A 20,903-nucleotide genomic window follows, 5' to 3' on the forward strand; every position below is an offset into this window, starting at 1 on the left:
GAAGAGAGGAGCTTTGAGCGAAATGCTGCTTACCACCCGCTTACTGCAAAAGCACACGAGCTCCTTCGAGCCAGAATTGAACCAGCGACCTAAGGATGACTTTGCTTTGTATTGCACTACAGTCCTCCGCTCTACCAGCTGAGCTATCGAAGGGAAGCGGCAAAGGTGCTTTTGTTTGCCGATAGTTTGCCGTGCGCATTTTGACGCTTCTGGCCTGGCGGAGTCACGTGCGCGTCATCGGTACCTGCTCGTGCCGCAGCGTTGGTGGGACTGTGAGCTGCCAGCTACTCTCCACAGCCTGGATAATGCGTCTGACTAGAAATCAGAAGATTGTAGGTTTGACTCCTATCTGGCTCGGAGTTTTTTGCAAACAGCGCGTTATAAATGTAAACACCTTGCAAGATGCCCCACATGGCAGCGCTGCCTGGCCGCTTGCATGGCAAGTGCCTTCTCAGCGCAGCAGGCAGCACGTCAGTCTCCTAATGCGAAGATCCTGAGTTGAATCTTCGGAGAAGGCGTCAGTGCTGGCAAAGTCGTTTTTTGGGCTTCTCTCACCTTTGCTGGATGTGAAAAGCAAGAAATCTTGCTGACGACATGGCAGAAAAAGATTTGCTGTCCGTTTTTCCCGTCTGACAGGGGTTCAGTGACGCGAGAGCCCATTTCGTTCTGAATAATTGCTCTAAGCCAAAAGGAAAGTGGAGAATGCGGGCATCGATCCCGCTACCTCTCACATGCTAAGCGAGCGCTCTACCATTTGAGCTAATTCCCCGGTCGCTTTGTGCATGGTGCTTTAGTTTGCTCCTCAGTAGCCTCTTCGCACTCGCCGCCACGCAGCTCTGCGACCGGCAGAGAAATCCTGCTTGAGGATTGGCCCACTCCTTGACTTCATTAAATACTTTGCTCCAATCGGCGTTGCCGAGCAGCAGTAGGACGTGAAGCCACAGCAACGATGAAAGAAGCCGAGAAGACCCCGAGACTGCGGCAGGGAAGCGAGGTGAGCGGAAAGTGGCGGCCGTCCCGAGCGTGAGGGAGCAGCCGAGAGCGCTGTCTGACTGATAGACGACTTCTTTTGCCTGAAAGTGAGTGCTGAGTGTTTCAAAGTGTTGCTGCTCAATGGCACTCCCTGCTGGTGAGCAGACACAAATGCTCAAGCAAAACAGCTGTGTGCTGGTGGACGCAGAGAGCATTAAAGTTCGAGACAAGAAAAAGAGGTGTCTTGTGCCTTTGTGGCAACATGATGCACTATAAAGTGAAGAGAGGCGCTTTAAGCGAAATGCTGCTTACCACCCGCTTACTGCAAAAGCACGCGAGCTCCTTCGAGCCGGAATTGAACCAGCGACCTAAGGATGACTTTGCTTTGTATTCCACTACAGTCCTCCGCTCTACCAGCTGAGCTATCGAAGGGAAGCGGCAAAGGTGCTTTTGTTTGCCGATAGTTTGCCGTGCGCATTTTGACGCTTCTGGCCTGGCGGAGTCACGTGCGCGTCATCGGTACCTGCTCGTGCCGCAGCGTTGGTGGGACTGTGAGCTGCCAGCTACTCTCCACAGCCTGGATAACGCGTCTGACTACAAATCAGAAGATTGTAGGTTTGACTCCTATCTGGGTCGGAGTTTTTTGCAAACAGCGCGTTATAAATGTAAACACCTTGCAAGATGCCCCACATGGCAGCGCTGCCTGGCCGCTTGCATGGCAAGTGCCTTCTCAGCGCAGCAGGCAGCACGTCAGTCTCCTAATGCGAAGATCTTGAGTTGAATCTTCGGAGAAGGCGTCAGTGCTGGCAAAGTCGTTTTTTGGGCTTCTCTCACCTTTGCTGGATGTGAAAAGCAAGAAATCTTGCTGACGACATGGCAGAAAAAGATTTGCTGTCCGTTTTTCCCGTCTGACAGGGGTTCAGTGACGCGAGAGCCCATTTCGTTCTGAATAATTGCTCTAAGCCAAAAGGAAAGTGGAGAATGCGGGCATCGATCCCGCTACCTCTCACATGCTAAGCGAGCGCTCTACCATTTGAGCTAATTCCCCGGTCGCTTTGTGTATGGTGCTTTAGTTTGCTCCTCAGTAGCCTCTTCGCACTCGCCGCCACGCAGCTCCGCGACCGGCAGAGAAATCCTGCTTGAGGATTGGCCCACGCCTTGACTTCATTAAATACTTTGCTCCAATCGGCGTTGCTGAGCAGCAGTAGGACGTGAAGTCACAGCAACGATGAAAGAAGCCGAGAAGATCCCGAGACTGCGGCAGGGAAGCGAGGTGAGCGGAAAGTGGCGGCCGTCCCGAGCGTGAGGGAGCAGCCGAGAGCGCTGTCTGACTGATAGGCGACTTCTTTTGCCTGAAAGTGAGTGCTGAGTGTTTCAAAGTGTTGCTGCTCAATGGCACTCCCTGCTGGTGAGCAGACACAAATGCTCAAGCAAAACAGCTGTGTGCTGGTGGACGCAGAGAGCATTAAAGTTCGAGACAAGAAAAAGAGGTGTCTTGTGCCTTCGTGGCAACATGATGCACTATAAAGTGAAGAGAGGAGCTTTGAGCGAAATGCTGCTTACCACCCGCTTACTGCAAAAGCACACGAGCTCCTTCGAGCCGGAATTGAACCAGCGACCTAAGGATGACTTTGCTTTGTATTGCACTACAGTCCTCCGCTCTACCAGCTGAGCTATCGAAGGGAAGCGGCAAAGGTGCTTTTGTTTGCCGATAGTTTGCCGTGCGCATTTTGACGCTTCTGGCCTGGCGGAGTCACGTGCGCGTCATCGGTACCTGCTCGTGCCGCAGCGTTGGTGGGACTGTGAGCTGCCAGCTACTCTCCACAGCCTGGATAATGCGTCTGACTACAAATCAGAAGATTGTAGGTTTGACTCCTATCTGGCTCGGAGTTTTTTGCAAACAGCGCGTTATAAATGTAAACACCTTGCAAGATGCCCCACATGGCAGCGCTGCCTGGCCGCTTGCATGGCAAGTGCCTTCTCAGCGCAGCAGGCAGCACGTCAGTCTCCTAATGCGAAGATCCTGAGTTGAATCTTCGGAGAAGGCGTCAGTGCTGGCAAAGTCGTTTTTTGGGCTTCTCTCACCTTTGCTGGATGTGAAAAGCAAGAAATCTTGCTGACGACATGGCAGAAAAAGATTTGCTGTCCGTTTTTCCCGTCTGACAGGGGTTCAGTGACGCGAGAGCCCATTTCGTTCTGAATAATTGCTCTAAGCCAAAAGGAAAGTGGAGAATGCGGGCATCGATCCCGCTACCTCTCACATGCTAAGCGAGCGCTCTACCATTTGAGCTAATTCCCCGGTCGCTTTGTGCATGGTGCTTTAGTTTGCTCCTCAGTAGCCTCTTCGCACTCGCCGCCACGCAGCTCTGCGACCGGCAGAGAAATCCTGCTTGAGGATTGGCCCACTCCTTGACTTCATTAAATACTTTGCTCCAATCGGCGTTGCCGAGCAGCAGTAGGACGTGAAGCCACAGCAACGATGAAAGAAGCCGAGAAGACCCCGAGACTGCGGCAGGGAAGCGAGGTGAGCGGAAAGTGGCGGCCGTCCCGAGCGTGAGGGAGCAGCCGAGAGCGCTGTCTGACTGATAGACGACTTCTTTTGCCTGAAAGTGAGTGCTGAGTGTTTCAAAGTGTTGCTGCTCAATGGCACTCCCTGCTGGTGAGCAGACACAAATGCTCAAGCAAAACAGCTGTGTGCTGGTGGACGCAGAGAGCATTAAAGTTCGAGACAAGAAAAAGAGGTGTCTTGTGCCTTTGTGGCAACATGATGCACTATAAAGTGAAGAGAGGCGCTTTAAGCGAAATGCTGCTTACCACCCGCTTACTGCAAAAGCACACGAGCTCCTTCGAGCCGGAATTGAACCAGCGACCTAAGGATGACTTTGCTTTGTATTCCACTACAGTCCTCCGCTCTACCAGCTGAGCTATCGAAGGGAAGCGGCAAAGGTGCTTTTGTTTGCCGATAGTTTGCCGTGCGCATTTTGACGCTTCTGGCCTGGCGGAGTCACGTGCGCGTCATCGGTACCTGCTCGTGCCGCAGCGTTGGTGGGACTGTGAGCTGCCAGCTACTCTCCACAGCCTGGATAACGCGTCTGACTACAAATCAGAAGATTGTAGGTTTGACTCCTATCTGGGTCGGAGTTTTTTGCAAACAGCGCGTTATAAATGTAAACACCTTGCAAGATGCCCCACATGGCAGCGCTGCCTGGCCGCTTGCATGGCAAGTGCCTTCTCAGCGCAGCAGGCAGCACGTCAGTCTCCTAATGCGAAGATCTTGAGTTGAATCTTCGGAGAAGGCGTCAGTGCTGGCAAAGTCGTTTTTTGGGCTTCTCTCACCTTTGCTGGATGTGAAAAGCAAGAAATCTTGCTGACGACATGGCAGAAAAAGATTTGCTGTCCGTTTTTCCCGTCTGACAGGGGTTCAGTGACGCGAGAGCCCATTTCGTTCTGAATAATTGCTCTAAGCCAAAAGGAAAGTGGAGAATGCGGGCATCGATCCCGCTACCTCTCACATGCTAAGCGAGCGCTCTACCATTTGAGCTAATTCCCCGGTCGCTTTGTGTATGGTGCTTTAGTTTGCTCCTCAGTAGCCTCTTCGCACTCGCCGCCACGCAGCTCCGCGACCGGCAGAGAAATCCTGCTTGAGGATTGGCCCACGCCTTGACTTCATTAAATACTTTGCTCCAATCGGCGTTGCTGAGCAGCAGTAGGACGTGAAGTCACAGCAACGATGAAAGAAGCCGAGAAGATCCCGAGACTGCGGCAGGGAAGCGAGGTGAGCGGAAAGTGGCGGCCGTCCCGAGCGTGAGGGAGCAGCCGAGAGCGCTGTCTGACTGATAGGCGACTTCTTTTGCCTGAAAGTGAGTGCTGAGTGTTTCAAAGTGTTGCTGCTCAATGGCACTCCCTGCTGGTGAGCAGACACAAATGCTCAAGCAAAACAGCTGTGTGCTGGTGGACGCAGAGAGCATTAAAGTTCGAGACAAGAAAAAGAGGTGTCTTGTGCCTTCGTGGCAACATGATGCACTATAAAGTGAAGAGAGGAGCTTTGAGCGAAATGCTGCTTACCACCCGCTTACTGCAAAAGCACACGAGCTCCTTCGAGCCGGAATTGAACCAGCGACCTAAGGATGACTTTGCTTTGTATTGCACTACAGTCCTCCGCTCTACCAGCTGAGCTATCGAAGGGAAGCGGCAAAGGTGCTTTTGTTTGCCGATAGTTTGCCGTGCGCATTTTGACGCTTCTGGCCTGGCGGAGTCACGTGCGCGTCATCGGTACCTGCTCGTGCCGCAGCGTTGGTGGGACTGTGAGCTGCCAGCTACTCTCCACAGCCTGGATAATGCGTCTGACTACAAATCAGAAGATTGTAGGTTTGACTCCTATCTGGCTCGGAGTTTTTTGCAAACAGCGCGTTATAAATGTAAACACCTTGCAAGATGCCCCACATGGCAGCGCTGCCTGGCCGCTTGCATGGCAAGTGCCTTCTCAGCGCAGCAGGCAGCACGTCAGTCTCCTAATGCGAAGATCCTGAGTTGAATCTTCGGAGAAGGCGTCAGTGCTGGCAAAGTCGTTTTTTGGGCTTCTCTCACCTTTGCTGGATGTGAAAAGCAAGAAATCTTGCTGACGACATGGCAGAAAAAGATTTGCTGTCCGTTTTTCCCGTCTGACAGGGGTTCAGTGACGCGAGAGCCCATTTCGTTCTGAATAATTGCTCTAAGCCAAAAGGAAAGTGGAGAATGCGGGCATCGATCCCGCTACCTCTCACATGCTAAGCGAGCGCTCTACCATTTGAGCTAATTCCCCGGTCGCTTTGTGCATGGTGCTTTAGTTTGCTCCTCAGTAGCCTCTTCGCACTCGCCGCCACGCAGCTCTGCGACCGGCAGAGAAATCCTGCTTGAGGATTGGCCCACTCCTTGACTTCATTAAATACTTTGCTCCAATCGGCGTTGCCGAGCAGCAGTAGGACGTGAAGCCACAGCAACGATGAAAGAAGCCGAGAAGACCCCGAGACTGCGGCAGGGAAGCGAGGTGAGCGGAAAGTGGCGGCCGTCCCGAGCGTGAGGGAGCAGCCGAGAGCGCTGTCTGACTGATAGACGACTTCTTTTGCCTGAAAGTGAGTGCTGAGTGTTTCAAAGTGTTGCTGCTCAATGGCACTCCCTGCTGGTGAGCAGACACAAATGCTCAAGCAAAACAGCTGTGTGCTGGTGGACGCAGAGAGCATTAAAGTTCGAGACAAGAAAAAGAGGTGTCTTGTGCCTTTGTGGCAACATGATGCACTATAAAGTGAAGAGAGGCGCTTTAAGCGAAATGCTGCTTACCACCCGCTTACTGCAAAAGCACGCGAGCTCCTTCGAGCCGGAATTGAACCAGCGACCTAAGGATGACTTTGCTTTGTATTCCACTACAGTCCTCCGCTCTACCAGCTGAGCTATCGAAGGGAAGCGGCAAAGGTGCTTTTGTTTGCCGATAGTTTGCCGTGCGCATTTTGACGCTTCTGGCCTGGCGGAGTCACGTGCGCGTCATCGGTACCTGCTCGTGCCGCAGCGTTGGTGGGACTGTGAGCTGCCAGCTACTCTCCACAGCCTGGATAACGCGTCTGACTACAAATCAGAAGATTGTAGGTTTGACTCCTATCTGGGTCGGAGTTTTTTGCAAACAGCGCGTTATAAATGTAAACACCTTGCAAGATGCCCCACATGGCAGCGCTGCCTGGCCGCTTGCATGGCAAGTGCCTTCTCAGCGCAGCAGGCAGCACGTCAGTCTCCTAATGCGAAGATCTTGAGTTGAATCTTCGGAGAAGGCGTCAGTGCTGGCAAAGTCGTTTTTTGGGCTTCTCTCACCTTTGCTGGATGTGAAAAGCAAGAAATCTTGCTGACGACATGGCAGAAAAAGATTTGCTGTCCGTTTTTCCCGTCTGACAGGGGTTCAGTGACGCGAGAGCCCATTTCGTTCTGAATAATTGCTCTAAGCCAAAAGGAAAGTGGAGAATGCGGGCATCGATCCCGCTACCTCTCACATGCTAAGCGAGCGCTCTACCATTTGAGCTAATTCCCCGGTCGCTTTGTGTATGGTGCTTTAGTTTGCTCCTCAGTAGCCTCTTCGCACTCGCCGCCACGCAGCTCCGCGACCGGCAGAGAAATCCTGCTTGAGGATTGGCCCACGCCTTGACTTCATTAAATACTTTGCTCCAATCGGCGTTGCTGAGCAGCAGTAGGACGTGAAGTCACAGCAACGATGAAAGAAGCCGAGAAGATCCCGAGACTGCGGCAGGGAAGCGAGGTGAGCGGAAAGTGGCGGCCGTCCCGAGCGTGAGGGAGCAGCCGAGAGCGCTGTCTGACTGATAGGCGACTTCTTTTGCCTGAAAGTGAGTGCTGAGTGTTTCAAAGTGTTGCTGCTCAATGGCACTCCCTGCTGGTGAGCAGACACAAATGCTCAAGCAAAACAGCTGTGTGCTGGTGGACGCAGAGAGCATTAAAGTTCGAGACAAGAAAAAGAGGTGTCTTGTGCCTTCGTGGCAACATGATGCACTATAAAGTGAAGAGAGGAGCTTTGAGCGAAATGCTGCTTACCACCCGCTTACTGCAAAAGCACACGAGCTCCTTCGAGCCAGAATTGAACCAGCGACCTAAGGATGACTTTGCTTTGTATTGCACTACAGTCCTCCGCTCTACCAGCTGAGCTATCGAAGGGAAGCGGCAAAGGTGCTTTTGTTTGCCGATAGTTTGCCGTGCGCATTTTGACGCTTCTGGCCTGGCGGAGTCACGTGCGCGTCATCGGTACCTGCTCGTGCCGCAGCGTTGGTGGGACTGTGAGCTGCCAGCTACTCTCCACAGCCTGGATAATGCGTCTGACTAGAAATCAGAAGATTGTAGGTTTGACTCCTATCTGGCTCGGAGTTTTTTGCAAACAGCGCGTTATAAATGTAAACACCTTGCAAGATGCCCCACATGGCAGCGCTGCCTGGCCGCTTGCATGGCAAGTGCCTTCTCAGCGCAGCAGGCAGCACGTCAGTCTCCTAATGCGAAGATCCTGAGTTGAATCTTCGGAGAAGGCGTCAGTGCTGGCAAAGTCGTTTTTTGGGCTTCTCTCACCTTTGCTGGATGTGAAAAGCAAGAAATCTTGCTGACGACATGGCAGAAAAAGATTTGCTGTCCGTTTTTCCCGTCTGACAGGGGTTCAGTGACGCGAGAGCCCATTTCGTTCTGAATAATTGCTCTAAGCCAAAAGGAAAGTGGAGAATGCGGGCATCGATCCCGCTACCTCTCACATGCTAAGCGAGCGCTCTACCATTTGAGCTAATTCCCCGGTCGCTTTGTGCATGGTGCTTTAGTTTGCTCCTCAGTAGCCTCTTCGCACTCGCCGCCACGCAGCTCTGCGACCGGCAGAGAAATCCTGCTTGAGGATTGGCCCACTCCTTGACTTCATTAAATACTTTGCTCCAATCGGCGTTGCCGAGCAGCAGTAGGACGTGAAGCCACAGCAACGATGAAAGAAGCCGAGAAGACCCCGAGACTGCGGCAGGGAAGCGAGGTGAGCGGAAAGTGGCGTCCGTCCCGAGCGTGAGGGAGCAGCCGAGAGCGCTGTCTGACTGATAGACGACTTCTTTTGCCTGAAAGTGAGTGCTGAGTGTTTCAAAGTGTTGCTGCTCAATGGCACTCCCTGCTGGTGAGCAGACACAAATGCTCAAGCAAAACAGCTGTGTGCTGGTGGACGCAGAGAGCATTAAAGTTCGAGACAAGAAAAAGAGGTGTCTTGTGCCTTTGTGGCAACATGATGCACTATAAAGTGAAGAGAGGCGCTTTAAGCGAAATGCTGCTTACCACCCGCTTACTGCAAAAGCACGCGAGCTCCTTCGAGCCGGAATTGAACCAGCGACCTAAGGATGACTTTGCTTTGTATTCCACTACAGTCCTCCGCTCTACCAGCTGAGCTATCGAAGGGAAGCGGCAAAGGTGCTTTTGTTTGCCGATAGTTTGCCGTGCGCATTTTGACGCTTCTGGCCTGGCGGAGTCACGTGCGCGTCATCGGTACCTGCTCGTGCCGCAGCGTTGGTGGGACTGTGAGCTGCCAGCTACTCTCCACAGCCTGGATAACGCGTCTGACTACAAATCAGAAGATTGTAGGTTTGACTCCTATCTGGGTCGGAGTTTTTTGCAAACAGCGCGTTATAAATGTAAACACCTTGCAAGATGCCCCACATGGCAGCGCTGCCTGGCCGCTTGCATGGCAAGTGCCTTCTCAGCGCAGCAGGCAGCACGTCAGTCTCCTAATGCGAAGATCTTGAGTTGAATCTTCGGAGAAGGCGTCAGTGCTGGCAAAGTCGTTTTTTGGGCTTCTCTCACCTTTGCTGGATGTGAAAAGCAAGAAATCTTGCTGACGACATGGCAGAAAAAGATTTGCTGTCCGTTTTTCCCGTCTGACAGGGGTTCAGTGACGCGAGAGCCCATTTCGTTCTGAATAATTGCTCTAAGCCAAAAGGAAAGTGGAGAATGCGGGCATCGATCCCGCTACCTCTCACATGCTAAGCGAGCGCTCTACCATTTGAGCTAATTCCCCGGTCGCTTTGTGTATGGTGCTTTAGTTTGCTCCTCAGTAGCCTCTTCGCACTCGCCGCCACGCAGCTCCGCGACCGGCAGAGAAATCCTGCTTGAGGATTGGCCCACGCCTTGACTTCATTAAATACTTTGCTCCAATCGGCGTTGCTGAGCAGCAGTAGGACGTGAAGTCACAGCAACGATGAAAGAAGCCGAGAAGATCCCGAGACTGCGGCAGGGAAGCGAGGTGAGCGGAAAGTGGCGGCCGTCCCGAGCGTGAGGGAGCAGCCGAGAGCGCTGTCTGACTGATAGGCGACTTCTTTTGCCTGAAAGTGAGTGCTGAGTGTTTCAAAGTGTTGCTGCTCAATGGCACTCCCTGCTGGTGAGCAGACACAAATGCTCAAGCAAAACAGCTGTGTGCTGGTGGACGCAGAGAGCATTAAAGTTCGAGACAAGAAAAAGAGGTGTCTTGTGCCTTCGTGGCAACATGATGCACTATAAAGTGAAGAGAGGAGCTTTGAGCGAAATGCTGCTTACCACCCGCTTACTGCAAAAGCAAACGAGCTCCTTCGAGCCAGAATTGAACCAGCGACCTAAGGATGACTTTGCTTTGTATTGCACTACAGTCCTCCGCTCTACCAGCTGAGCTATCGAAGGGAAGCGGCAAAGGTGCTTTTGTTTGCCGATAGTTTGCCGTGCGCATTTTGACGCTTCTGGCCTGGCGGAGTCACGTGCGCGTCATCGGTACCTGCTCGTGCCGCAGCGTTGGTGGGACTGTGAGCTGCCAGCTACTCTCCACAGCCTGGATAACGCGTCTGACTACAAATCAGAAGATTGTAGGTTTGACTCCTATCTGGCTCGGAGTTTTTTGCAAACAGCGCGTTATAAATGTAAACACCTTGCAAGATGCCCCACATGGCAGCGCTGCCTGGCCGCTTGCATGGCAAGTGCCTTCTCAGCGCAGCAGGCAGCACGTCAGTCTCCTAATGCGAAGATCCTGAGTTGAATCTTCGGAGAAGGCGTCAGTGCTGGCAAAGTCGTTTTTTGGGCTTCTCTCACCTTTGCTGGATGTGAAAAGCAAGAAATCTTGCTGACGACATGGCAGAAAAAGATTTGCTGTCCGTTTTTCCCGTCTGACAGGGGTTCAGTGACGCGAGAGCCCATTTCGTTCTGAATAATTGCTCTAAGCCAAAAGGAAAGTGGAGAATGCGGGCATCGATCCCGCTACCTCTCACATGCTAAGCGAGCGCTCTACCATTTGAGCTAATTCCCCGGTCGCTTTGTGCATGGTGCTTTAGTTTGCTCCTCAGTAGCCTCTTCGCACTCGCCGCCACGCTGCTCCGCGACCGGCAGAGAAATCCTGCTTGAGGATCGGCCCACTCCTTGACTTCATTAAATAATTTGCTCCAATCGGCGTTGCCGAGCAGCAGTAGGGCGTGAAGCCACAGCAACGATGAAAGAAGCTGAGAAGATCCCGAGACTGCGGCAGGGAAGCGAGGTGAGCGGAAAGTGGCGGCCGTCCCGAGCGTGAGGGAGCAGCCGAGAGCGCTGTCTGACTGATAGACGACTTCTTTTGCCTGAAAGTGAGTGCTGAGTGTTTCAAAGTGTTGCTGCTCAATGGCACTCCCTGCTGGTGAGCAGACACAAATGCTCAAGCAAAACAGCTGTGTGCTGGTGGACGCAGAGAGCATTAAAGTTCGAGACAAGAAAAAGAGGTGTCTTGTGCCTTCGTGGCAACATGATGCACTATAAAGTGAAGAGAGGAGCTTTGAGCGAAATGCTGCTTACCACCCGCTTACTGCAAAAGCACGCGAGCTCCTTTGAGCCGGAATTGAACCAGCGACCTAAGGATGACTTTGCTTTATATTCCACTACAGTCCTCCGCTCTACCAGCTGAGCTATCGAAGGGAAGCGGCAAAGGTGCGTTTGTTTGCCGATAGTTTGCCGTGCGCATTTTGACGCTTCTGGCCTGGCGGAGTCACGTGCGCGTCATCGGTACCTGCTCGTGCCGCAGCGTTGGTGGGACTGTGAGCTGCCAGCTACTCTCCACAGCCTGGATAACGCGTCTGACTACAAATCAGAAGATTGTAGGTTTGACTCCTATCTGGCTCGGAGTTTTTTGCAAACAGCGCGTTATAAATGTAAACACCTTGCAAGATGCCCCACATGGCAGCGCTGCCTGGCCGCTTGCATGGCAAGTGCCTTCTCAGCGCAGCAGGCAGCACGTCAGTCTCCTAATGCGAAGATCCTGAGTTGAATCTTCGGAGAAGGCGTCAGTGCTGGCAAAGTCGTTTTTTGGGCTTCTCTCACCTTTGCTGGATGTGAAAAGCAAGAAATCTTGCTGACGACATGGCAGAAAAAGATTTGCTGTCCGTTTTTCCCGTCTGACAGGGGTTCAGTGACGCGAGAGCCCATTTCGTTCTGAATAATTGCTCTAAGCCAAAAGGAAAGTGGAGAATGCGGGCATCGATCCCGCTACCTCTCACATGCTAAGCGAGCGCTCTACCATTTGAGCTAATTCCCCGGTCGCTTTGTGCATGGTGCTTTAGTTTGCTCCTCAGTAGCCTCTTCGCACTCGCCGCCACGCAGCTCTGCGACCGGCAGAGAAATCCTGCTTGAGGATTGGCCCACTCCTTGACTTCATTAAATACTTTGCTCCAATCGGCGTTGCCGAGCAGCAGTAGGACGTGAAGCCACAGCAATGATGAAAGAAGCCGAGAAGACCCCGAGACTGCGGCAGGGAAGCGAGGTGAGCGGAAAGTGGCGGCCATCCCGAGCGTGAGGGAGCAGCCGAGAGCGCTGTCTGACTGATAGACGACTTCTTTTGCCTGAAAGTGAGTGCTGAGTGTTTCAAAGTGTTGCTGCTCAATGGCACTCCCTGCTGGTGAGCAGACACAAATGCTCAAGCAAAACAGCTGTGTGCTGGTGGACGCAGAGAGCATTAAAGTTCGAGACAAGAAAAAGAGGTGTCTTGTGCCTTTGTGGCAACATGATGCACTATAAAGTGAAGAGAGGCGCTTTGAGCGAAATGCTGCTTACCACCCGCTTACTGCAAAAGCACGCGAGCTCCTTCGAGCCGGAATTGAACCAGCGACCTAAGGATGACTTTGCTTTGTATTCCACTACAGTCCTCCGCTCTACCAGCTGAGCTATCGAAGGGAAGCGGCAAAGGTGCTTTTGTTTGCCGATAGTTTGCCGTGCGCATTTTGACGCTTCTGGCCTGGCGGAGTCACGTGCGCGTCATCGGTACCTGCTCGTGCCGCAGCGTTGGTGGGACTGTGAGCTGCCAGCTACTCTCCACAGCCTGGATAATGCGTCTGACTACAAATCAGAAGATTGTAGGTTTGACTCCTATCTGGCTCGGAGTTTTTTGCAAACAGCGCGTTATAAATGTAAACACCTTGCAAGATGCCCCACATGGCAGCGCTGCCTGGCCGCTTGCATGGCAAGTGCCTTCTCAGCGCAGCAGGCAGCACGTCAGTCTCCTAATGCGAAGATCCTGAGTTGAATCTTCGGAGAAGGCGTCAGTGCTGGCAATGTCGTTTTTTGGGCTTCTCTCACCTTTGCTGGATGTGAAAAGCAAGAAATCTTGCTGACGACATGGCAGAAAAAGATTTGCTGTCCGTTTTTCCCGTCTGACAGGGGTTCAGTGACGCGAGAGCCCATTTCGTTCTGAATAATTGCTCTAAGCCAAAAGGAAAGTGGAGAATGCGGGCATCGATCCCGCTACCTCTCACATGCTAAGCGAGCGCTCTACCATTTGAGCTAATTCCCCGGCCGTTTTGTGCATGGTGCTATAGTTTGCTCCTCAGTAGCCTCTTCGCACTCGCCGCCACGCTGCTCCGCGACCGGCAGAGAAATCCTGCTTGAGGATCGGCCCACTCCTTGACTTCATTAAATACTTTGCTCCAATCGGCGTTGCCGAGCAGCAGTAGGACGTGAAGCCACAGCAACGATGAAAGAAGCCGAGAAGATCCCGAGACTGCGGCAGGGAAGCGAGGTGAGCGGAAAGTGGCGGCCGTCCCGAGCGTGAGGGAGCAGCCGAGAGCGCTGTCTGACTGATAGACGACTTCTTTTGCCTGAAAGTGAGTGCTGAGTGTTTCAAAGTGTGGCTGCTCAATGGCACTCCCTGCTGGTGAGCAGACACAAATGCTCAAGCAAAACAGCTGTGTGCTGGTGGACGCAGAGAGCATTAAAGTTCGAGACAAGAAAAAGAGGTGTCTTGTGCCTTCGTGGCAACATGATGCACTATAAAGTGAAGAGAGGAGCTTTGAGCGAAATGCTGCTTACCACCCGCTTACTGCAAAAGCACGCGAGCTTCTTCGAGCCGGAATTGAACCAGCGACCTAAGGATGACATTGCTTTGTATTCCACTACAGTCCTCCGCTTTACCAGCTGAGCTATCGAAGGGAAGCGGCAAAGGTGTTTTTGTTTGCCGATAGTTTGCCGTGCGCATTTTGACGCTTCTGGCCTGGCGGAGTCACGTGCGCGTCATCGGTACCTGCTCGTGCCGCAGCGTTGGTGGGACTGTGAGCTGCCAGCTACTCTCCACAGCCTGGATAACGCGTCTGACTACAAATCAGAAGATTGTAGGTTTGACTCCTATCTGGCTCGGAGTTTTTTGCAAACAGCGCGTTATAAATGTAAACACCTTGCAAGATGCCCCACATGGCAGCGCTGCCTGGCCGCTTGCATGGCAAGTGCCTTCTCAGCGCAGCAGGCAGCACGTCAGTCTCCTAATGCGAAGATCCTGAGTTGAATCTTCGGAGAAGGCGTCAGTGCTGGCAAAGTTGTTTTTTGGGCTTCTCTCACCTTTGCTGGATGTGAAAAGCAAGAAATCTTGCTGACGACATGGCAGAAAAAGATTTGCTGTCCGTTTTTCCCGTCTGACAGGGGTTCAGTGACGCGAGAGCCCATTTCGTTCTGAATAATTGCTCTAAGCCAAAAGGAAAGTGGAGAATGCGGGCATCGATCCCGCCACCTCTCACATGCTAAGCGAGCGCTCTACCATTTGAGCTAATTCCCCGGTCGCTTTGTGCATGGTGCTTTAGTTTGCTCCTCAGTAGCCTCTTCGCACTCGCCGCCACGCTGCTCCGCGACCGGCAGAGAAATCCTGCTTGAGGATCGGCCCACTCCTTGACTTCATTAAATACTTTGCTCCAATCGGCGTTGCCGAGCAGCAGTAGGACGTGAAGCCACAGCAACGATGAAAGAAGCCGAGAAGATCCCGAGACTGCGGCAGGGAAGCGAGGTGAGCGGAAAGTGGCGGCCGTCCCGAGCGTGAGGGAGCAGCCGAGAGCGCTGTCTGACTGATAGGCGACTTCTTTTGCCTGAAAGTGAGTGCTGAGTGTTTCAAAGTGTTGCTGCTCAATGGCACTCCCTGCTGGTGAGCAGACACAAATGCTCAAGCAAAACAGCTGTGTGCTGGTGGACGCAGAGAGCATTAAAGTTCGAGACAAGAAAAAGAGGTGTCTTGTGCCTTCGTGGCAACATGATGCACTATAAAGTGAAGAGAAGAGCTTTGAGCGAAATGCTGCTTACCACCCGCTTACTGCAAAAGCACGCGAGCTCCTTCGAGCCGGAATTGAACCAGCGACCTAAGGATGACTTTGCTTTGTATTCCACTACAGTCCTCCGCTCTACCAGCTGAGCTATCGAAGGGAAGCGACAAAAGTGCTTTTGTTTGCCGATAGTTTGCCGTGCGCATTTTGACGCTTCTGGCCTGGCGGAGTCACGTGCGCGTCATCGGTATCTGCTCGTGCCGCAGCGTTGGTGGGACTGTGAGCTGCCAGCTACTCTCCACAGCCTGGATAACGCGTCTGACTACAAATCAGAAGATTGTAGGTTTGACTCCTATCTGGCTCGGAGTTTTTTGCAAACAGCGCGTTATAAATGTAAACACCTTGCAAGATGCCCCACATGGCAGCGCTGCCTGGCCGCTTGCATGGCAAGTGCCTTCTCAGCGCAGCAGGCAGCACGTCAGTCTCCTAATGCGAAGATCCTGAGTTGAATCTTCGGAGAAGGCGTCAGTGCTGGCAAAGTCGTTTTTTGGGCTTCTCTCACCTTTGCTGGATGTGAAAAGCAAGAAATCTTGCTGACGACATGGCAGAAAAAGATTTGCTGTCCGTTTTTCCCGTCTGACAGGGGTTCAGTGACGCGAGAGCCCATTTCGTTCTGAATAATTGCTCTAAGCCAAAAGGAAAGTGGAGAATGCAGGCATCGATCCCGCTACCTCTCACATGCTAAGCGAGCGCTCTACCATTTGAGCTAATTCCCCGGTCGCTTTGTGCATGGTGCTTTAGTTTGCTCCTCAGTAGCCTCTTCGCACTCGCCGCCACGCTGCTCCGCGACCGGCAGAGAAATCCTGCTTGAGGATCGGCCCACTCCTTGACTTCATTAAATACTTTGCTCCAATCGGCGTTGCCGAGCAGCAGTAGGGCGTGAAGCCACAGCAACGATGAAAGAAGCCGAGAAGATCCCGAGACTGCGGCAGGGAAGTGAGGTGAGCGGAAAGTGGCGGCCGTCCCGAGCGTGAGGGAGCAGCCGAGAGCGCTGTCTGACTGATAGACGACTTCTTTTGCCTGAAAGTGAGTGCTGAGTGTTTCAAAGTGTTGCTGCTCAATGGCACTCCCTGCTGGTTAGCAGACACAAATGCTCAAGCAAAACAGCTGTGTGCTGGTGGACGCAGAGAGCATTAAAGTTCGAGACAAGAAAAAGAGGTGTCTTGTGCCTTCGTGGCAACATGATGCACTATAAAGTGAAGAGAGGAGCTTTGAGCGAAATGCTGCTTACCACCCGCTTACTGCAAAAGCACGCGAGCTCCTTCGAGCCAGAATTGAACCAGCGACCTAAGGATGACTTTGCTTTGGTATATCCACTACAGTCCTCTGCTCTACCAGCTGAGCTATCGAAGGTAAGCGGCAAAGGTGCTTTTGTTTGCCGATAGTTTGCCGTGCGCATTTTGACGCTTCTGGCCTGGCGGAGTCACGTGCGCGTCATCGGTACCTGCTCGTGCCGCAGCGTTGGTGGGACTGTGAGCTGCCAGCTACTCTCCACAGCCTGGATAACGCGTCTGACTACAAATCAGAAGATTGTAGGTTTGACTCCTATCTGGGTCGGAGTTTTTTGCAAACAGCGCGTTATAAATGTAAACACCTTGCAAGATGCCCCACATGGCAGCGCTGCCTGGCCGCTTGCATGGCAAGTGCCTTCTCAGCGCAGCAGGCAGCACGTCAGTCTCCTAATGCGAAGATCTTGAGTTGAATCTTCGGAGAAGGCGTCAGTGCTGGCAAAGTCGTTTTTTGGGCTTCTCTCACCTTTGCTGGATGTGAAAAGCAAGAAATCTTGCTGACGACATGGCAGAAAAAGATTTGCTGTCCGTTTTTCCCGTCTGACAGGGGTTCAGTGACGCGAGAGCCCATTTCGTTCTGAATAATTGCTCTAAGCCAAAAGGAAAGTGGAGAATGCGGGCATCGATCCCGCTACCTCTCACATGCTAAGCGAGCGCTCTACCATTTGAGCTAATTCCCCGGTCGCTTTGTGTATGGTGCTTTAGTTTGCTCCTCAGTAGCCTCTTCGCACTCGCCGCCACGCAGCTCCGCGACCGGCAGAGAAATCCTGCTTGAGGATTGGCCCACGCCTTGACTTCATTAAATACTTTGCTCCAATCGGCGTTGCTGAGCAGCAGTAGGACGTGAAGTCACAGCAACGATGAAAGAAGCCGAGAAGATCCCGAGACTGCGGCAGGGAAGCGAGGTGAGCGGAAAGTGGCGGCCGTCCCGAGCGTGAGGGAGCAGCCGAGAGCGCTGTCTGACTGATAGGCGACTTCTTTTGCCTGAAAGTGAGTGCTGAGTGTTTCAAAGTGTTGCTGCTCAATGGCACTCCCTGCTGGTGAGCAGACACAAATGCTCAAGCAAAACAGCTGTGTGCTGGTGGACGCAGAGAGCATTAAAGTTCGAGACAAGAAAAAGAGGTGTCTTGTGCCTTCGTGGCAACATGATGCACTATAAAGTGAAGAGAGGAGCTTTGAGCGAAATGCTGCTTACCACCCGCTTACTGCAAAAGCAAACGAGCTCCTTCGAGCCAGAATTGAACCAGCGACCTAAGGATGACTTTGCTTTGTATTGCACTACAGTCCTCCGCTCTACCAGCTGAGCTATCGAAGGGAAGCGGCAAAGGTGCTTTTGTTTGCCGATAGTTTGCCGTGCGCATTTTGACGCTTCTGGCCTGGCGGAGTCACGTGCGCGTCATCGGTACCTGCTCGTGCCGCAGCGTTGGTGGGACTGTGAGCTGCCAGCTACTCTCCACAGCCTGGATAACGCGTCTGACTACAAATCAGAAGATTGTAGGTTTGACTCCTATCTGGCTCGGAGTTTTTTGCAAACAGCGCGTTATAAATGTAAACACCTTGCAAGATGCCCCACATGGCAGCGCTGCCTGGCCGCTTGCATGGCAAGTGCCTTCTCAGCGCAGCAGGCAGCACGTCAGTCTCCTAATGCGAAGATCCTGAGTTGAATCTTCGGAGAAGGCGTCAGTGCTGGCAAAGTCGTTTTTTGGGCTTCTCTCACCTTTGCTGGATGTGAAAAGCAAGAAATCTTGCTGACGACATGGCAGAAAAAGATTTGCTGTCCGTTTTTCCCGTCTGACAGGGGTTCAGTGACGCGAGAGCCCATTTCGTTCTGAATAATTGCTCTAAGCCAAAAGGAAAGTGGAGAATGCGGGCATCGATCCCGCTACCTCTCACATGCTAAGCGAGCGCTCTACCATTTGAGCTAATTCCCCGGTCGCTTTGTGCATGGTGCTTTAGTTTGCTCCTCAGTAGCCTCTTCGCACTCGCCGCCACGCTGCTCCGCGACCGGCAGAGAAATCCTGCTTGAGGATCGGCCCACTCCTTGACTTCATTAAATAATTTGCTCCAATCGGCGTTGCCGAGCAGCAGTAGGGCGTGAAGCCACAGCAACGATGAAAGAAGCTGAGAAGATCCCGAGACTGCGGCAGGGAAGCGAGGTGAGCGGAAAGTGGCGGCCGTCCCGAGCGTGAGGGAGCAGCCGAGAGCGCTGTCTGACTGATAGACGACTTCTTTTGCCTGAAAGTGAGTGCTGAGTGTTTCAAAGTGTTGCTGCTCAATGGCACTCCCTGCTGGTGAGCAGACACAAATGCTCAAGCAAAACAGCTGTGTGCTGGTGGACGCAGAGAGCATTAAAGTTCGAGACAAGAAAAAGAGGTGTCTTGTGCCTTCGTGGCAACATGATGCACTATAAAGTGAAGAGAGGAGCTTTGAGCGAAATGCTGCTTACCACCCGCTTACTGCAAAAGCACGCGAGCTCCTTTGAGCCGGAATTGAACCAGCGACCTAAGGATGACTTTGCTTTATATTCCACTACAGTCCTCCGCTCTACCAGCTGAGCTATCGAAGGGAAGCGGCAAAGGTGCGTTTGTTTGCCGATAGTTTGCCGTGCGCATTTTGACGCTTCTGGCCTGGCGGAGTCACGTGCGCGTCATCGGTACCTGCTCGTGCCGCAGCGTTGGTGGGACTGTGAGCTGCCAGCTACTCTCCACAGCCTGGATAACGCGTCTGACTACAAATCAGAAGATTGTAGGTTTGACTCCTATCTGGCTCGGAGTTTTTTGCAAACAGCGCGTTATAAATGTAAACACCTTGCAAGATGCCCCACATGGCAGCGCTGCCTGGCCGCTTGCATGGCAAGTGCCTTCTCAGCGCAGCAGGCAGCACGTCAGTCTCCTAATGCGAAGATCCTGAGTTGAATCTTCGGAGAAGGCGTCAGTGCTGGCAAAGTCGTTTTTTGGGCTTCTCTCACCTTTGCTGGATGTGAAAAGCAAGAAATCTTGCTGACGACATGGCAGAAAAAGATTTGCTGTCCGTTTTTCCCGTCTGACAGGGGTTCAGTGACGCGAGAGCCCATTTCGTTCTGAATAATTGCTCTAAGCCAAAAGGAAAGTGGAGAATGCGGGCATCGATCCCGCTACCTCTCACATGCTAAGCGAGCGCTCTACCATTTGAGCTAATTCCCCGGTCGCTTTGTGCATGGTGCTTTAGTTTGCTCCTCAGTAGCCTCTTCGCACTCGCCGCCACGCAGCTCTGCGACCGGCAGAGAAATCCTGCTTGAGGATTGGCCCACTCCTTGACTTCATTAAATACTTTGCTCCAATCGGCGTTGCCGAGCAGCAGTAGGACGTGAAGCCACAGCAATGATGAAAGAAGCCGAGAAGACCCCGAGACTGCGGCAGGGAAGCGAGGTGAGCGGAAAGTGGCGGCCATCCCGAGCGTGAGGGAGCAGCCGAGAGCGCTGTCTGACTGATAGACGACTTCTTTTGCCTGAAAGTGAGTGCTGAGTGTTTCAAAGTGTTGCTGCTCAATGGCACTCCCTGCTGGTGAGCAGACACAAATGCTCAAGCAAAACAGCTGTGTGCTGGTGGACGCAGAGAGCATTAAAGTTCGAGACAAGAAAAAGAGGTGTCTTGTGCCTTTGTGGCAACATGATGCACTATAAAGTGAAGAGAGGCGCTTTGAGCGAAATGCTGCTTACCACCCGCTTACTGCAAAAGCACGCGAGCTCCTTCGAGCCGGAATTGAACCAGCGACCTAAGGATGACTTTGCTTTGTATTCCACTACAGTCCTCCGCTCTACCAGCTGAGCTATCGAAGGGAAGCGGCAAAGGTGCTTTTGTTTGCCGATAGTTTGCCGTGCGCATTTTGACGCTTCTGGCCTGGCGGAGTCACGTGCGCGTCATCGGTACCTGCTCGTGCCGCAGCGTTGGTGGGACTGTGAGCTGCCAGCTACTCTCCACAGCCTGGATAATGCGTCTGACTACAAATCAGAAGATTGTAGGTTTGACTCCTATCTGGCTCGGAGTTTTTTGCAAACAGCGCGTTATAAATGTAAACACCTTGCAAGATGCCCCACATGGCAGCGCTGCCTGGCCGCTTGCATGGCAAGTGCCTTCTCAGCGCAGCAGGCAGCACGTCAGTCTCCTAATGCGAAGATCCTGAGTTGAATCTTCGGAGAAGGCGTCAGTGCTGGCAATGTCGTTTTTTGGGCTTCTCTCACCTTTGCTGGATGTGAAAAGCAAGAAATCTTGCTGACGACATGGCAGAAAAAGATTTGCTGTCCGTTTTTCCCGTCTGACAGGGGTTCAGTGACGCGAGAGCCCATTTCGTTCTGAATAATTGCTCTAAGCCAAAAGGAAAGTGGAGAATGCGGGCATCGATCCCGCTACCTCTCACATGCTAAGCGAGCGCTCTACCATTTGAGCTAATTCCCCGGCCGTTTTGTGCATGGTGCTATAGTTTGCTCCTCAGTAGCCTCTTCGCACTCGCCGCCACGCTGCTCCGCGACCGGCAGAGAAATCCTGCTTGAGGATCGGCCCACTCCTTGACT

General features: G+C 52.7%; 10 non-coding genes across 10 annotated transcripts; all 10 read right to left on the reverse strand.

Annotated features, from left to right (window-relative positions):
- Nucleotides 1-1,312: 1,312 nt before the first annotated feature.
- trnay-gua (transfer RNA tyrosine (anticodon GUA)) lies at nt 1,313-1,404 on the reverse strand. Its single transcript is given in 2 exon segments — nt 1,313-1,348; nt 1,368-1,404. It is a non-coding gene; the product is annotated as a tRNA-Tyr (tRNA).
- A 1,159-nt stretch (nt 1,405-2,563) lies between these two features.
- Nucleotides 2,564-2,655, reverse strand: trnay-gua (transfer RNA tyrosine (anticodon GUA)). The gene is given in 2 exon segments: nt 2,564-2,599; nt 2,619-2,655. It is a non-coding gene; the product is annotated as a tRNA-Tyr (tRNA).
- A 1,159-nt stretch (nt 2,656-3,814) lies between these two features.
- On the reverse strand, nt 3,815-3,906 carry trnay-gua (transfer RNA tyrosine (anticodon GUA)). The gene is given in 2 exon segments: nt 3,815-3,850; nt 3,870-3,906. It is a non-coding gene; the product is annotated as a tRNA-Tyr (tRNA).
- Nucleotides 3,907-5,065: 1,159 nt separating this feature from the next.
- Nucleotides 5,066-5,157, reverse strand: trnay-gua (transfer RNA tyrosine (anticodon GUA)). The gene is given in 2 exon segments: nt 5,066-5,101; nt 5,121-5,157. It is a non-coding gene; the product is annotated as a tRNA-Tyr (tRNA).
- Nucleotides 5,158-6,316: 1,159 nt separating this feature from the next.
- On the reverse strand, nt 6,317-6,408 carry trnay-gua (transfer RNA tyrosine (anticodon GUA)). The gene is given in 2 exon segments: nt 6,317-6,352; nt 6,372-6,408. It is a non-coding gene; the product is annotated as a tRNA-Tyr (tRNA).
- Nucleotides 6,409-8,818: 2,410 nt separating this feature from the next.
- On the reverse strand, nt 8,819-8,910 carry trnay-gua (transfer RNA tyrosine (anticodon GUA)). Its single transcript is given in 2 exon segments — nt 8,819-8,854; nt 8,874-8,910. It is a non-coding gene; the product is annotated as a tRNA-Tyr (tRNA).
- Nucleotides 8,911-12,571: 3,661 nt separating this feature from the next.
- Nucleotides 12,572-12,663, reverse strand: trnay-gua (transfer RNA tyrosine (anticodon GUA)). The gene is given in 2 exon segments: nt 12,572-12,607; nt 12,627-12,663. It is a non-coding gene; the product is annotated as a tRNA-Tyr (tRNA).
- A 1,794-nt stretch (nt 12,664-14,457) lies between these two features.
- On the reverse strand, nt 14,458-14,530 carry trnaa-agc (transfer RNA alanine (anticodon AGC)). Its single transcript has one exon. It is a non-coding gene; the product is annotated as a tRNA-Ala (tRNA).
- A 543-nt stretch (nt 14,531-15,073) lies between these two features.
- trnay-gua (transfer RNA tyrosine (anticodon GUA)) lies at nt 15,074-15,165 on the reverse strand. The gene is given in 2 exon segments: nt 15,074-15,109; nt 15,129-15,165. It is a non-coding gene; the product is annotated as a tRNA-Tyr (tRNA).
- Nucleotides 15,166-20,079: 4,914 nt separating this feature from the next.
- trnay-gua (transfer RNA tyrosine (anticodon GUA)) lies at nt 20,080-20,171 on the reverse strand. The gene is given in 2 exon segments: nt 20,080-20,115; nt 20,135-20,171. It is a non-coding gene; the product is annotated as a tRNA-Tyr (tRNA).
- Between the last annotated feature and the right edge of the window lie 732 nt (nt 20,172-20,903).

The sequence above is a fragment of the Somniosus microcephalus genome, unplaced genomic scaffold (assembly GCF_052327205.1).
Source record: "Somniosus microcephalus isolate GS21.2 unplaced genomic scaffold, FLI_Smic_1.0 scaffold63, whole genome shotgun sequence".
In the NCBI taxonomy this organism is placed as follows: domain Eukaryota; kingdom Metazoa; phylum Chordata; class Chondrichthyes; order Squaliformes; family Somniosidae; genus Somniosus; species Somniosus microcephalus.